Here is an 18075-nt window from a genome sequence, read left to right on the forward strand (position 1 = left end):
ACGCTTTGGGGAGACATTTCACAAAAGTGTAACTCTCTCCCTGGAACAAAGCCCTCACAAGTACTTAGAAATGGGGATGAATGTCAGAGTGTTAATCGGGAAGGTGACAAGTGTAATGGTGACAGTCTGGTGGGGGCACATTGGTGATGAGGTGCCAATACCTTAGGAGCTGCTCTGAGGGCCAAAAGGAAAACTGCTGAAAGGGGTGGTGAATTGGGTGGATGGGCAGAAGCTGGCTCCTTATCTCTAAAAGGGAAGCAAAATGATCAAAGGGAGAAATTTAAAGCCCAGTGAAGGAAGAGAGATTAAGGAAAGGTTAACCATTAAACCAAGGAACAAAAGACCCCAAACTTCCCCACTGCAGGTGTACTGAACACCACCTCTGATATTAAGCACGTCAAAACAAACGTCTTCTTTAAGATGATAATGCTTTGTTTTCTTTAGTTGAGGGAAGTAGAGTCTGGGTCATAAGTGGGGGCCATCCAGAGTAAAGAATAAAGCAACCAGTGACTTCTTGGGTCAGTCAAAGGAAGGCCTCCACCAGTGTAAAATATGAGGTAAATGATGCCACAGTTCATCCAGTGAGCTGACGCTCAACCCTGGTGCAGGCTCGAGCGCTCCAGAATTTCCAAATAGTGATATCCTGAAGAAGTGATGTGGTTGGAAGTGTGCAGTGGAGTAAGGGAATAGTGCTAGAGAACTCGTCTTAAAAAAATACTTTGAGCGACAAAGACTAGATTTCTATTTAGATTTTACACTGTAGCTTAAAACACGATAAATCACTCCAAACTTATATTTATTCACACTTGACCAAAGACTGAGAAACTCAGATGTCCATATTAAAGGATACTGAAGAGGACTGGTAGAAATTATGAGGGAGCTTAAGATCTTCTACTCCCTGTTCCTGCCATCCCTCTTTGCCACCAATGGTCGGAGAAGCTGGAAGGGGAATGAGGGACACCTTTTGTGTCTCTGACTGAATTAGGGTTATTTCTTTCTATTGGGCTTCCTTCCTTTCCTTCTTTTCAAAGTCCATTACCTCCATTCCCCAAATTCTAAAAACCTAAAACTATGACCACTCTCCTACCAAAAGAATCTGCCCCCCCAAAAAACATTGATCATGAAATAAATATTAACCAAGGTATTGTTAGGGGACTAACTGGCCTTCCCTCTCAGCGGTGCAATATTCAGGGAGTACTCTGCAGAGGCCGTAACTCTTGGATTTGCGTTTTTGCCCTGGTGTTTATGAGCTTTGCAATCCTGGGGCCTATCGTATGATCACATTGGATCTTAATTCTTTTCAGGCATTAAGTAAGGGTTTGGAGCTTTAATAGTTGACCCAGTTGTCCCCAATCTTCTAAACATACTGAGACTAAATTATCAGTAAGGGGGTGAGATTTTTTTTTTTATTTTTTATTTTTACCCTTACACTTTAGAATGGGAAAATAATATCTAGTTAGCATAGCTTTCTCTCAGCTTCTCTGGGGTGGACCAATTGAGTTTCCCAGTGATACTCCATCCTGTTCCGTTCTCAAAAATTATAATTGTTAGGTTAGATCACACTACTCTAAACTCTTCAAACTGTCTGTACTGCTCCTTCAGAATTATTCATCACATTTTCAATTACTTGTTCAGTGTCTGTTTTCCCTGCTAGATTATAAGCTTGGTGAGGGTAGAAACCAAGTATGTGTTGTTTGCCATCATATACCTAACACTTAGTGCTTGGTGCATAATAGCACTCAATCCACGTTGGATCAAAAAATGGATGACTGAATGAATATTTTATAAATGAAGGCCATGAAAAACCTGAAGTCGAGTAAGGGTTAATAAACTTAATCTAAGATTAAAAAAGAAATAGTTAACATTGATTGCTTTTATTATTTATAGACTATTAGAAATAATTATCACATTCATCTAGCAGGACTGGGACTCTGGCTGTTTTGATGACAGTCTTAGAGAGATAGGGAATATTTATCTCAGTACTTTTGACTTTCTGCCTGACTATAACTGATCTCTGTGGAGCTCTAGTGTCACTTAAAGTTCAGAACACAGTCTACATTTGATTATCCCTCTGGTAGCTAAAGGCTGACTTGGTGGCATCTTTAGTATCTTATTGCTCCAGGTACAAGTTAATAGACAGTCCCAGTCCAGTCACTAACAACTACCATGATTCAAAGTTAATTTGTCTTCGTGACCTATCTATGTCAACTGAGGTCATTAACTCTCCTTTGTGACATGGCTTCGGTTGGTAATACGATATTCTTCTGACATATGAACTATCTTAGGATGTATGTTAGCTAATTTTCCAAGCTCTACTATTATTTTCAAGTTACTATGTTGTTATCAAGAAATTATCGATCCTTCATTATTCTAGTAGGTATAATCATAAAACTGTTGTCTATCCTGGTGGAGTTCCTTTGTTCATTCATTCACAGAGCATTTTTTAAGCACCTACTATGTACCAGGTACTACAGGAACAGTAGTAATCATTATACAGTTCGTGCCTTCAAAGACCCCCTGTCCCACTGACTAGTGGGGCATGTGATTGCACAGTCAACTGGCCATTGCAATACAGTTGATGAATGTTAGCCAAGGGCAACCTGTTGTATACTGGGGCATGTGGGAAGAATACAGGACGAGTTTGAGGGAGGGGATGCTAAAGGCTTCTCAAAGGAAGTAGAATTTGCGGAGCAAGTAAGATTTTGTCTCTTTCTCTATGTTCCAACCCAGGCCCTGAGAGGTTAATCTTCCACTGCCATGCAACTCATCGAAGTATTTTTCTTTTCTTTTTTTTTTAGGTGAAGCAACCTTTGGTTGACCTCACAGATTGCAAGGACCTTGTCACTTACAATCCTTTATTTTTTACTTTTTATTTTTTACACCTACAGCACCTGGTCTTCCTGGTGGTCTCCCATCCAAGTACTAGCCAGCCCTGACCCTGCTTAGCTTCCGAGATCAGATGGGATCGGGCTTGTTTAAGGTGTCATGGCCATAGACAAAGTATTTTTCTTTAAATAAATAATAGCTTTCCTAAAAGAAATACTGGTATTAGTAGTTGTACCCATATTTTAATGGCTAAACATGAGTAAATGAATAATAGAGAAGCAGAGGAGGAGGAATGTAAGCTGAGCTTTATGGAGAAACTCTGTGTGTGTTCTAAGTATATATCGAAAAGTGACAGAAGTGTAGAGGAAGAAGTATGTGTGGCATATTTTGTGAAAGAATGATAGACATATGTTTGGAGAGGAATATTTGTAGGCATTCTTGAAGATACAGTTTTAAAGGTCAGTCTGGGCCAGTTTTTTCAAAGCTTCGACTGTCAGACTTAGGAGTTTGGACTTTATACAGAGGCATTTGGATTTGTTTTTGAATAACGAGATACTACATTCCCCATCCCATCCAGGCTACAAGTCAAGACCCTTTATATGCATATGAGGTCCTTCATGATTTCTCCAGCTTTACTTTACTGAACTACTTTTGGTGTCATCAAGACATTATTTGGTTTCATAATTGTAAACCTTCACATAGGCACGTGTGCTTTCCCCCTTGTATGTTAAGTATGAGATTCATATTTAAATTTTTGATTTGTAACCCCTTTGTGAATACTTCATTGTTCTTCTCATGTCCCATAAAACTAATCATTTTATCTTCTTTACACATGATCGTTATGCAGTACTATATATATGACTTATTTATTTGTATCTATCTTATCCCTAATAGAATATAGGATATAGGAAGCCTAGGACCCTCTCTTCTTCCTTGTCTTCCTCTTCTTCCCACTCATTTCATCTGGTCTTCTCTCCCCACACATTTTCTTTTCCTTCTTCTATTTTGACACCTCTGATACAGCTCAGTGCCTGAATTACAGTAAACTCTGTATATTTCACCTGCATTAATCTGAAGTGTTACACGACTGTGGGAAATTCATGACACCTCTTTGAATCTGATTTTTGTCATGTAAAGTGAAGATAGAAAGTATGTTTGTTGCCAAGTGAGAGCTTGCTGCCTGGCGATCTGACGACATTGGGTTTTGAGAAAAGAAAAGGCTTTCTTGTGAAGTCGACAGGCAAGGAGACAGGAGGCAAGGCTCAACTCCGTCGCCCCGATTCAGGATTAGGGCAAGTTTTAAGGGGCAAGGGGAACAGGTGGGAATGCAGAAGTGCTGGCAGCGCGGGTTTTGATTGGAGAGCTTTGGAGCTTGGTCATTTATCATAAGATATGGTAAAGGGTTCCAGTACCAGATCTTCCCAGACAATGGACCCTTCACTTCTGAAAGGTTCTGGTGTTCATGCTCTGGTCACCTGCCAGTCCTTTGGTTCCATGGGGATGGGGTGAAGTGGAGGACCGGGGAGAAGAGAGGTAAGGCTTTGATTCTGGGTACAACTGGAAGTCAAAATTGTCTCCTCTGTACATGCTTCGATTGAGTGACTTATGGTTGCATAGCAACTCGGTAGCGTGTTAGAAACAGGTTAGAGGCAGTTTGAACTGGTTCTATGGTTACAAGTACTTCATCGATTTTCTTGGGTATGAAATGAGATCGAACATGTAGAGTGCACATAAAATACATTTAAGACTGTTTATCTTTTAGTTACCATGAGGATATTAATTGAACATAATCTTCTGGATGTAGGCCCCTATTTGGTATAATCTTGGAGTAGTGTTGCAATTAAAAAAAAAAAAAGCAGCCTGATCTCTGGCCCAAAATAGCTTTAATGTTTTACATACATTTCTCAAATAACCTCAAAGGGAACCCTGGTATAATTCACTTCACCTTGTAACATTTCCTTTTCTTCCTGATTTTTTCAAATAGTTCGTAGATGCTCTCTCTGCAAATTACCCAAGTGGGAGAAAAATGAGAGAGGTTATTAAATTATCTTCTTCAGGGTGTGTCAGTTCATGTGTTCATGTATATGCATCCAGATGTATTTGTACCTTCACAAGTGTTTAATCTTTATCTGATTATATGATAAGGTGCTAGAAGAACTCAGAATAGGGAAGACCATTGTTGACAAAACTGACTGGGGAAAGCTTGATGGGATAACAGGCTTAGCTCAGGGTAGAGTTTGACTAGGCATACAGGCAAGTGGAAGGTATTGTAGGAGTGAAAACCAGAGTGGGTTATGTTAAGGTGCAGAACAAAGATCAGATGTATAAGGGACAATGTGTAGAGTTGCTGGTAGTTTGGAAAATTAGATAGATAACTTAATTTAACACTGCTGTTTAAACTGAATTATCTCCAGTAGCACTCAGAGGGAATGTGGGAACGATAATCATAACAGAGTGAAGACCACGAGATCAGACCTACCAGATTTCCCGGTTAGTCAATGCTTTGAGTTTAAGACAGCTACAGAAGTCTATGGTATCCTGGTTGCTCAAATGCTGTGAACCTTGAGAACACTAAGATCTCTAGGTCCAAACTTTAAAATTAATCATAAAGACCTTATGCTAGGATGTGAGCAGGATGGGCCTTCAATTTATAAGTGAGTCAGCATGCTTCAAAGCAGCATAGGGTTCGCATTGTATCCAGTTATTTTTCTTTAAAGACAAAATGCTTTATTTATGTACCTAGAGTTGCTGGGAAAAAATACAGGCTGCAACAAATATTTTTTAAAAAACATAAGTATGTTCCAAATGTTTCATGAAGTATACTTACACTAAAAACTTGTCTGTTGTTTATCTGAAATTAAAATTAAATGGGCATCCATTTATTTATTTATTTTTATTTGCTAAATCAGACAACCTTACTGATACTAAGTTCCTATTTCACGAATAGATATGAGTGTATGATTTTAAATTAAGCAATTCACATGCCCAGTCAGGTTTTTAATTTATAATGAATTTTAAGTAACTTCTTTCAACCCCCACTATACATATACCAACTGATTGGGATGTGTGTGTTGGGGGGGTGTCAACAGTGGATTCTTAAGCGTTTTGATGGAAATGCCTAGCCTTTTTTTTCTAATGCCGTTGCTTCATAGACATCATTAAATTATGCTTTAAAAATCTTTATCTATGTAGTATTTTAACAACAACGACGAGAGATATGGCATAAAAATCTAGTTTTAAATAATCTATTTTCCAGAAAAGTTGCTTCTTACTCAAAGCTGCTATCTCCAAACAGAATTGGATCACATGTAAAATGCAGACAACTACATTGAAGTATTCTGTGTCTGAAGGGAGTTTTTAAAAAGCATGCTTTGTATTAAGGATAGTTTTGACATATTATTCAAATATTTGACTTAGATAAATAAAAGATATTAACATGGAATTCTTCAGATTAGTACATTTCTTAGGAAAACATTCCACATTGGAGCACTAGATTGAGTAGGGAGTAATTCAATGTCCTCCTGTAATTTCTTATTGTTGGCAGACTAAACAATTTCCAGGAAACGGTTCAGAGTAAATGCAGTTTCTCTCTACGTCCTACACTGAGGCTCACCAAATTAGTTTTAAAAACGGCAGTGCAACATTTCGAAAACAGGACATGAGGAGAATTTTAACCATCTATCCTTGGTTGAAAAGGAGATATTTACAACTAGATAGATGCCTTTGTTTTGCTGTGCTTATAAATTTATTATATTTTGAGATGTGAAATAATTGTAAGAATTACAAAATCATACTTATGTGATTTCTTTGGATAAATTTCCTATATGTAGAAAGAAATTAAATTCTTTTTTTTTTTAAGCTGATAGCAATCTTATATAATTAAGGGGGAAATCTGTTATTTGTATAAGAGAAGAGCAGGAAGGATACTCATTCTATTTCTCTATCTCTAGGCAGGAGGGTAGGAAAGCCATTAGAGAATGCAAGTCTTTTGCATTTAAAGAAATACAGAAGGATCAAAACTGTTCTTCGAAAAGCTTTTTTTCTCTTTTAGAAGCTCACAATAGTGCCTCCATGACTGAAAAAAAAAAAAAGTTGATTTAGTATTTTTATGATTGTCTTTACTATTATGAGAACATTCTTATGACTTGGAGAGATAGTGATGTCAAGACAGATAACTAGATTGTAGCTATGAATTAAGATAGGCTAGCATATGGTAGGCAATCAAGAAATGTTTATAAAATGAATGAATGAATGATGATGCTGATGTTTCTAATTTATATAAAAATATAGAAAAATTTTTTTTCCACATTTAAAACTTCTCTTTAAAAGGATTGAGTGATTTGGTACACTCCTTGCAATGGAAGGGGTGAGACTAACGAGGGCAGCGATTGAAGAAAAATACATGATGGCTGTGAGGTTTTGTTTTTCTGAATGGGGCATACAGTTGAGGGTAAAAATTGAATTATTCAGGGTGACAGAGGGTTATTCTTTTTAGAAATTAGGGAAAAAGAAAGAGAAAGAATGAGAAAATGGCAGTGGAGAAGAATAGAGATCTGTATCTAATATGAAATTTTTATTGTTTCTATTGTATGCAGGAAATTATTTTCTTCACTTCCCTCCAATATTTTCTGCAAAATAATTGCATTTCTGTTTAAAGTGTTATGGAGTTAGGTCTATCCTGGAGATTGACCAAAGTACTAAATATAATTACAAGGCAGGAATTAGTCAAGGAGTGATACCTAGTGTTCACGGACGTCTTATACTCTGAATATCAGGGAAACCTCTTTAATCATTTTCTTGCTCAGAATTCATCAATGACTGTCCATAATCCACAGTAGTGATTTTTCAAATTAGGTTGAAAGGAGGAGATGCTGTATCAATCATCTGAGACATTTTTCAAAACACATATGGTAACCATGTGTATTTGGAAAAGAGTTCCTATGTGATTCTCCTATTTTCTCCTGTTCATTCTGTTTGTGAATGACTGACCTACAAGATATAATCAAAACTAACATAGTATAGAAGGCTGCCAAGATGTGGTCCATACTTTTCTGCTCAACATTTTCTGGTTATTCTTGCTTCAAACTTTATATTATAGAAATGGAAAGAAACATATACATTTTGTGCTCAGCCCTACCCTTTTCTTTGTATTTGTAAATGTTCTTCTCTCCTTCTGGAATATGTCTTCTCCGCTACCTTTCCTGTTCAACGCTTATTCATCCTGTAAATGTCAGCTCCCTGCTCCTGTAATTCTTCATACCTTACTAGTGATACATGCTATTTGCATGTTTCTTTTTGTCTAGGCCATGAGAACTTTTAGGGCTGAGCTACGACTACTCATTTTCATACTCTCAGGGAATGTTATAAGGTCAAACACATAGTAGGTTCCAAATAAATATTAGTTAGTATTGAATGAAGAAAGCAAAAAATAGAGAGCATGAGGTTGATTGGGTGATGGCAAAAGCAGGTATACTGTGTCTCTACTGCTCATTTAATTTCCAAGAAAGCATCAGAAATAAACCCCCAAAGCACATTTGTGAACAGACTCATATGACATAAATTATCTGATGCAATTTTTGTTTTGTTTTTGTAGCACAGTACTGGATAGATTGAATCATACTTTCTTCTCTTTTTTAAAAACTGCTACTAAAAATGTCAACCATTTATACATATGGAGTGATATAGACATTAAGCCACCTTAAGAGGAGACTTTGCCTGGAGACTTTGAGAATCCATAAAGGAGAACTAACAAACTGATATGTAAGTGGAGGGAGAAGTAGAGTCAAGAGAAGAAAAAAAATTAATTGGAATATTATATTTTCATGCTATTGTGAATGATCCAGTAGGAAAGAAAAAAAAAAAAAAAGAAGGAAAAAAAAAGAAAATGATGTAGTAAGGAGAAGGGAGAAGTGTGGTAATGAAACAGAATGAGTAAGGATAGGGCCTTTAGGGAGGATGGGGGTGAGGTACTTGGATCGATGGCCCATTTTTAAACCTAAGCCTAACTTATTGTGAGGGAATGCTACTTCCAGGCATATAGTAATCTTGAAATTATGACCCTGCCTGTTCCACCCACACTGACCTTGTGGACAGGCCTTCGGTCAACAGGAAGAGCCACAATGCTAGCAGTTTAGGCCTGTAAGTTGTGGGAGAGCCCAAGTTACATTCAGCACTGGGACAAGGTGCTCTGCGGCCTGCATCTTGAAAGCTACACAGTGAGAAACTGCTGTTACAGAATGTCATGTTGTATTTCTGTCACCAATTGTTTTTTCCATAGAAAGGGATTTTACTTTGGTTTTAGTTATGAATGAAACTCAAGTGACATGAAATCTTCTAGCAGGGAGCAGAAACTGTACTAGATTGCTTCAGTGATATATTTGGGTGTAGTGTGCCTGAATGCTGCTAGCAGTAGGAAAGAAAATCTGGGTTACAGCAACTCTTGTTTTCAACAGCAGTGCCATACACCAACATATGGGACTGGTGGATAGAGTAAACTTTTTGGTTTTCTCTCTAAATACAGACAGTGACCAGGATTCAGTAAGCACTTCCAGGTGACTTTGAATGTATCACAGGAAGGATAATAGGAAGAACCAAACTTTATCTAAGACAGTGTCTTAGGTCTTTTAAGTGCAATATTATATAAAATGAGATCTCATTTGTACCCAAAGTTGATGAAGCAGGACATATAGGTTATAGTCATAAATAATTCAAAACTGTTCCCTGTGAAGTTTACCCTCTACACACATATAATATTATAAAGTTAAAATCTTGCATATTTACCCTATTAATAGGATATATAGCACATTCTATGTCATTTGAATACTTTATGGGTGTAGTGGAATTGATTAAATATGTACAATATTCTCTCTTGTTCAAGCCTCCCCAAAGTGAAAATTTATCCTAAGTTAAAAAATAAAAAATAATTGAAAGCCATGTAAACAATTACACTTTTGCTTCCTACCGTATTGATTTATAATCTCAATAGACATCATGGCTTGAATAATCTGAGGACTAAATGATGGTTATATATAAACTTGAATTATAAGTTTATAAATCTGCATTCTTTATGATATCTATGATGTGTTCAGAATGGGAAAATAACAAATCTAGTAGTGCTAATTCTAATTATCAAGTTTAGTTTTCCAGTATGTTGAAGAGGCTATAAAACTATGAGACTGTATGAAGCTAATCTGTTGCCAAAATGATACTCTTCTCGTTATGTTCTTCAGCTGGAGGAAAGATTATTGAATGTGGAATCTGAAACTTGAGCTCTGGTCCTGGTCCAGTTTATAAGTACTTGTGCAAATTTTGGCAGACCATTTCTTCCAGGTTTTAGTTTCCTCCTACGTGAAATGAATGAGTTGAACTAGAGACTCTCTAAGATTCCTTCCAACTCAAATGGTCTGAGTATGTGATGTATCCATTTTCTCCTGTTGCATGCATTACTGCTAACTGGCTAATGTCCACTGAGGGTCAGTGCTTTGCTAGACTCAACAAATATTATTTTGATATATTACATTTCCTAGGAAGAACAATAGGCTTCCATTAAATAAACAAATCATTAAGTAGAGACCAGTTCACTGAACAGAGGCATAATTTATTTACTGAACATGGTCAGATGTTCATAGGTTATAGAAAAACCAACTGGCCCAGCAAATATTTTTATGTAAATCCAAGATATCATTAATTTGCTTTATGTTTTGCAACCTTGGAAAATTCCAGGGTTATAGAAATCAATACAGGAATTAATGGACAAAGCCATTCTATTGGTAGAAGACAAAAAAAACAAATAGAAAAATCATTTTATGGTTGAATTCTCTAGCCTGCCTTCCAGATGTTTACTTGAGTTGGGAAAATCTAGTAGACAAGAATAAGAAATAAATTTTTCCCACGACATACCTAGTAACTACTTTTTTCTTATTATCCCTTCTCAGTCCTTCTTGCCAACCAAGTTAATATCTTTAATGTAGAATGGATTTTAAGTCTTTTTTTTAAAGTAGGTTTATTAAGCCATTAAACACTTTGAAATATTTTCATTATCTGTTCCTAAATATAATAGTACCACCTCCATTTGATATTTCTTGCATCATGTATTACCTTTGAAGGAACATAATCACTTTTCAAAAACTATTATTAACTTTATTCAAGAAGCCCAAGGGCATTTAGGAACAAAACAAAAATAATCTTGGACTTCAGTTAAATTACATGAGGAAGTTAAACTTGGGGATAAATGTCTTTATTGTGTTTGTTTATTTTTGTTCTTTTTTATAACACTGAATTGTGCCTTTCATTATAAAGGAATGCATACTATTGTGGCTTCATATATAATGTTAATTAGTTATCCGAATATGTGTATATATACCCACACCAAGTGTTATTTGATGTACAGAATCAGAGCTGGTTGGAACTTTCAGATGAAAAGCTTAAGGCCACCCAACTTGAAATAATAATTACTTCAGCAAAGAGCTGGATGCTTTTGTTTAGGAAATGCGCTATTGAGAATAGGCATTTTAGTAAATTTTAGAAACAATTCTTTCATGCCTACTCCTTACAAAAACAAATGCAAACTTTAGTGTGAAATTGTGAATTTGACTCTCAAACAAACGTTTCATGTGGTAAAAAGAATGGCCTGTACCTGAGAAAGTTGGTTCAAGTTATATCTCCAGTCTGGTTCTTTACAGAAAATCTAGCCTTCTGCTTAATTAAGGAAGCCAGGAATAAATTAATCTACAATTTCAGCTATATTCATCTCTTCAGAGATGGCAGTATGTTAATCTTGTTGGAGGTAGGGGTGATTTCCTTCTAAGTTCTTCTGGCTGGTCTAATACTCAAATAGACATGAGACAGATTAGCAGGAGAAAAACAAATTAAAGTTTGAAAACATGTTATACCCCCTGTATACATGGGAGGGACCCAGGAGAACTGAGTAACTTCCCCAATGGACCAAGCCATCACCTAAAATACCATTCTTCAGCTAAGGACAAAAGATGGTGGGGGGTGGGAAGCAGTTTTGAGAGTTTACAGAAAAGCACAGTAAACCAGAGTAAGGTTATGCTGATTTAAGTTCTGTTCTCCACTGATAAGAGTTTCTAGAGATAAGGTCACCCCCCTCTTTCTGGTATAGGAGGAAGACACCCTTACAACGGACATTTCCCTTACAAATGTAAATGTCCTTTAAAAGAGTGACTTTTACTTGGTTTTCAGAGCTTCTTCCTTGTCTGATGTTTCATAAAATTAGCCAGCCTAAAGTAATTTTTATGCTAAAGAGACATTTTTGGGTGACAAATTCTGTTCTCCTATAATCTCTCTACTTTTTCGACTCACTTCTTTATTTTTCCTTATCATTTAGCTGAGATTTTATACTTTGTCATTTCAATAACCCTTTGATATTGTATAAAAAAAATACTTGTTCTTTTCTCATACCTCCAAGCAAAACTCAATCTGCATAACACCCCAATTAGTGATGTGAGCACTACTGAGAACATTCGAGTATTACTGGAGATGGCCACACCAGAGGGAATATTGACTCTTTTAAAAAACAAAATTCAATTGAGTACATTTGGAGATCTAATTGACTTTATTAAGTGATTCATGAGTCAGGCAGCATCTCATGTAGCAAAGAGAAGGGTGCTGAGGAGTGGTAAAAAATGGAAGGTGTTTATAGGAAGAAGTGTGGGCAAGGGAGCTAATAGCAAAAGAAAAGAAAGGATTATTCTTGGGCCAGGTTATATCTTCTTTGGGGGAAGAGAATGGGAACGAATTTTATCATGCAGATGGCCTCGTCTTTTTGTGGGGGATGGAGAGAGCCCATGTGACAGATCATCTTACTGGTTCTTGACCGGAAAATTCCAGACTGGTGGATTAAAGTTATGTTTTTGGGAGAGGTTGGAACTACAGTTAGGTATTAAATCTAGGTTTGGTATCATGGGCTTTCAGCATGAGCAATGCTATTTTGGACCTGTGGTTTTTTTTCTTTAACAGTACTGTCGACGTAAGAAACATCCAAACCTATAGAGAATTTTTATGAGTTTATTTGAGCCCAAACTGACGACAGTTGCCAGGAAGCAAGATCTCAACTGCTCCAGAAAATGACAGTTTTGCAGTTTCTTTTAAGCCTTTGAAGTTAAGGAGGGAATGAATGTAAGGAAGATTAGGAGAAGGTGGGAGAAGCAAAGCAGGGATTGGATTACGGGATAGTCAACAAGATTCTACCCTCTCTTGGGCGTGATTATTTTAAAGGTGTATTGACCTAGATACACAGAAACAATGGACAGGGCTTGCTTAAGGCAAAGGTAAACCTTTTACTAAATAAGTCATGCCTGGGGCGTGACTACCTACCATGACCTGCCCAGGTAGAGATTTATGATCAGTTCACCTTGGGAGTTTATTTTCCATAAAATCTCTTTTTCATCAACTTTACCATTATTAACTTGAGATCAATGCATTCAAATAGGTTTTTAATAGGACTTGGTTATTTTCTGTATTTTTCTGGTGAAATACCCATTATGCTGCCATTTTGTGCCTTTTACATCCTCTTGACACATCCTAAGGACTGCCTCCCCCTTGTCACTTTCAGCAGATAACACAACCTCCTATAGGAAATTCTTCCTCTCGCCACTGCAAAATAGAAATGTGCCCACATTCGCATGATCATTTCCTCTAATACGCCAGGAAAACCAAAGACTTTTACTTCTCTTTAATGATAATTTCTTTTCCAGAGCTTTGGGTCCAGTCCCTTCCTGCATTTTCAGGATCTATATATTTTGTACTTCCCTCCTTTTTTCTACATGTTCAGTTTCTGTTTCTCAAGGGGATCTTTCTCATTTTTAAACATGCTCAAGTATCTTCCATCTTAAAATAACAACAACAAATCAAATGCATAGTACCTCACACCTACTCCCTCCTTATACCTCTTCTCCCCTTTTCAGCCAGTTTTCTCAAAATAATTATTTTTATTTGTGCTCACCATTTCCCCAGTTTTCACTCTCACTCTCATCCACTGTGGTGTGGATTCTACTCCCATTATTTTACCCAAACGACTTTTGCTAAACTCATAAATGAATTTGATAATAATAGTAGTAGGAATAATATAGTAGAAGAAATAATAGTGATAGGAACATGATGAGTTACAAAGTGGTGACAAGGAAATCTTGGGCAGTGAGGGGCTGAACATTTTGAAGGGTTGTCTCATTGATGTCCCAGATTTCAGTGCTGAGGCAGTGGTTCGGGATAACTTTACCCAAGGATCAAAAAATATGAGGATGTGTGTTGGTGGTGGTGGCAAGATTTAAATATTTAATAATTTTAGCATGAAAATACTGAAGTATGAAGTGAGATATGAACTGTTCGAAGCAAATTTCTCTAAGTAATACATTCATATTTCTCATTATGAGTCATATTTTATTAGATTTCCATCCTGCTTTCATTATTTTTTCCTATCCTGGACAAAAAGGGGCAATGTAATAAATCTAATTGAAAGTAACCTTGCAGAGAGATCTGATCATAAATTCCTAACTGGGCAGGTCGTGGTGGGTAGTCACGCCCCAGGCCTATAACTTCTGTAGTGAAAGGTTTTTAAGCCAGCCCTGTCCATTGATCTTGTGCATCTAGGTTAACACATTTTTGAAATGCCAGAAGTAATCTCCTTTTCTAGACCCCTTAAATGTATAACCACCCTCAACAGAGCACATAATCTTGTTGAATATCCTGTAATCCAATCTCTGCCATGTTTTTTTTCTCACCTCCATGTAATCTTCCTTATGTTTGCTCCTTAATTTCAAATGCAGAAAGGAAGCTATAAAACTGTTATTCTCCGGAGCGTTTGAGATCTTGCTCTCCAGCATGTGTCATCGGTTTGACTCAAATAAGCTCTTATAAAAATTCTCTACAGGTTTGGATGTTTCTTATGTTGACACTATACAAAGACTGACAAAATTTCAGGAATACAGTATAATCAAAATATACTTACTTAATATAACAATGAACCATTAAAATATAGCTTTATGTCATAATATGATTAAAAAAGACTTATTTTATCTATATGAGGATTGTTGTTCAAACAACTCTGACTTGTTTTCAGTGGTTATTTGTTATTAAATTGCCCATAGAAAGCTAGTACCTTTTCTGTCTGCACGTTGTGTGGAAAAATTATCAAAATTAGTGTCCAGACAACAAGAGAATTGGGAGCTAGAGATAGAAGGAGTGTGCTCTAAGCTTGGAGCATATGTCTTATCAAAACAGTTAATGAACCTAATAGATTTTAAATACTCTTTTAAGATGGGAAGGAAAATACAAAATATCAAAACATATTTTCAAACTCGATTTTCTCAGTATAGTTCTCGTTTACTCGTTTTCTCTATGTTGGAAGAAGAAACTGCCCTCTACCTGTCAAGATTCTTTTGGCTGGTCCAATAATTAAATGTACATGAGACAGGTAATGAGAAAATTACATTTAACTACATACACGTGTATGGGAAATCCACACATGAGAGCATCAGAGACACCACGTACATGAGAAATTCAAGGACAGAAAGTTAAAATGAGGTATATATGACACTTGAGCTAAGGATGAAGTAAAGCATCTAGGATTTCAGAGGAGAGGAAGGTCATTGCATGGTGATAAGAAGAGCAGATGCTCAGGAATTAGTAGTTTCTGATAATCTCTGATTATGGGTAAGCCCCTTATTTTCTCATTTAAATTCTATTAGGTAGTTAAAAGGGGGGGCAGAAGTTTTTCTTGAGCTCACAGGGTCTCAACTGTCTTTAGCTCAAAATAATCCACATACCACAGAGGCACACCTTGGGATGACTCGTTCTGAGCCCCTACATCTCAAATAACTGTTCCAATTATTCTCTTATGCATACTTTAATCAAAATTTGGGGGCAGATGTCATTTTGTATGTTTATTTAGTCTGCTTTGGGTATGGGGATTTATGTTGGGGGTGGGTGGAAGAGGAAAGGCCAGAGAAAGACATGTGCGTTAACTGACATGGTCCATTGTACATGATACTACCTTTAAAATTTCGGTACAGAAATACTGTATGTCAGTTATAATTAAAAATAAATCAATAAAAATAAATATAAAATTTTGTTTGATTCTGTAAAAAAAAAAGATTCAGTTAATTTGAAACATGAAGCTGCTGCCAGTATAGCACGACCTACTGTTTTACAGCAAACTTTTTTTATAAGTAAAAAGAGTACACTCTCAAATAACAATAAGAAGTATAGTATAGTAAATACATACACTAGTAACAGTCATTTATGATCATTATCATGTATTATGTACTGTATGTAGTTATATGTGTTATACTTTGATATGATTGGCAGTGCAGTGGGTCTGTGTACATCAGCATCACCACAAACATGAGCACTATGTTGCACTACAACATTACAATGGCTATGATGTCACTAAGCAATTGAAATTTTCAGCTCCATTATAATCTTATGGGACCACTATATTCTATGTGGTGTGTTGCTGATTGAAATTATCTATATGGTGCATTATACATGTGCATATATGCCAGAATTTTAGGAGGAAAACTAAGAAGAATAGGGAAGCTAATTTCCTTATTTTTACATTAGATAGTTATAGGTATTATATAGATTTGAACTGCAAGGAAAGAAAGAATTTACCCTCTACCCTTCTAGATTCTTGGTAGAGACCCACCCCCCTATAATAAAAGATAAGTCAGGCAGGACAAAAACAAACAGAAGTATAGTAACATGTGTAACTCTTGTTTACATGGAGATATTTAGTAAAACTGAGTAACTCCTCAAAATGGCCTAAGTCATCACTTTCAATACCATTTCCAGCTAATGACAGAAGAAAGATGTGGGGGTGTGGGTAGGTGAAGGCCTGTTAATAGAGATTACCAGGAAAAGCACAGGAACAAGCAGCAAGAATGTGCTTTTTACTCAGATCTAAGTTGTTGCCTTCTTCATTGATAAGAGTTTCCAGAGATGGTAAGTCATTCTTCTCCTAGTACAGAGAGGGAGACAGACATCCTTAAAAATGGAGATTTGCTTTATAAATGTAGACGTCTCTTACAATAGAGTAATTTCTACTTGGTTTTCAGAGCTTCTCCTGTGTCTGCTATTTTGTTTGTTTGTTTGTTTGTTTCGTTGTTTGTTTTTTAATAATCAGTTCGAAATAATTCTTATGCTAGAGAGATTCATATCGGAGTGGCAAATTCTGCTCCCTTCCAGAATATGTAGTTTAAAAATTAATACTATATCTCATAGTTTTCTTTTTTTTTCTTTTATAACATTATCATTTCCATCTGGAAGACAATGTTTTAAAGAAAATAGCTCTTATAAAGAAGCTATTCTATACAACTATTTGTCTAAATTCAAATAATTAGAAATTTTCAACTCCTCAGAAACAGAGATTTTTCTAAAATGTAAGAGAGAAAATGGGAGATTTCAAGACCTCCGTGTAAGTAACTTTAACTACAAATCAAGCCCGTAGGGGATAAGTATCAAAAGAAAACAAAACAACAGTCATCCACACACATTGCTTATTTGTAAGGTCTTTTAGCCCTGTTATGGAGAAAAATCATAAGATTATACCAGAGAATTGAGCACATAAATTTAACTACCACAGCTTATTGAGAGTACCCAAATGAGCTCTCAGAAAAATTCCGTGATAGAAATCCATTTTATGTTCCAGGGTTCCTGCTGGGATGACATTCTTTGCATTTTGTTAATTTGGGCTATGTTATACGATGTTCCACTAATGAGTGGAATAAATGTATCTACATGGTAAAAACCAAACCAGGAATTTTTAAATCTTTAATTATTTAGAGTAGTACTTGAAAGACTGGGCAACATTTCTATTAAAACCCACAATGTTGATGGGTTTAATACCAGACTCTAAATATTTCTTTCAGGATGAATCTAGAAAATCAGAGCAAATGCATATTTTACATGCTTAGAGGTTTATATTTACACACACACACATGCACACAAAGAAAGTTCAGTGCTTTAAGCTGCTTTTGTTAACCTCTGTTCATATCTATCAGAATGGAAATTAAGGACTTTGGGAAGCATTTAGTCTATAATTTGACCTAATTTTTTTTTATCATTTATGAATAGAAAAAATTTTAATTAAGTGAGTATTCTTGTAGGCTAGCCAATTCATCAACACTTTTAGAAGCATAAGAATCTACTATACTAATAATTCCAAGGCTGAAAGGCTTTTATATGAAAAAAAAAGGTAATAGATCCAAAGGAATTATTACAATTCACCTT

At 36.1% G+C, this 18075-nt stretch overlaps 1 pseudogene; it reads right to left on the reverse strand.

Moving 5' to 3' along the window:
- Positions 1 to 2879: 2879 nt before the first annotated feature.
- Positions 2880 to 2997, reverse strand: LOC120595879 (uncharacterized; annotated as a pseudogene).
- Positions 2998 to 18075: the final 15078 nt, after the last annotated feature.

This window comes from Pteropus medius, unplaced genomic scaffold (assembly GCF_902729225.1).
Source record: "Pteropus medius unplaced genomic scaffold, Ma_sr-lr_union100, whole genome shotgun sequence".
NCBI lineage: Eukaryota > Metazoa > Chordata > Mammalia > Chiroptera > Pteropodidae > Pteropus > Pteropus medius.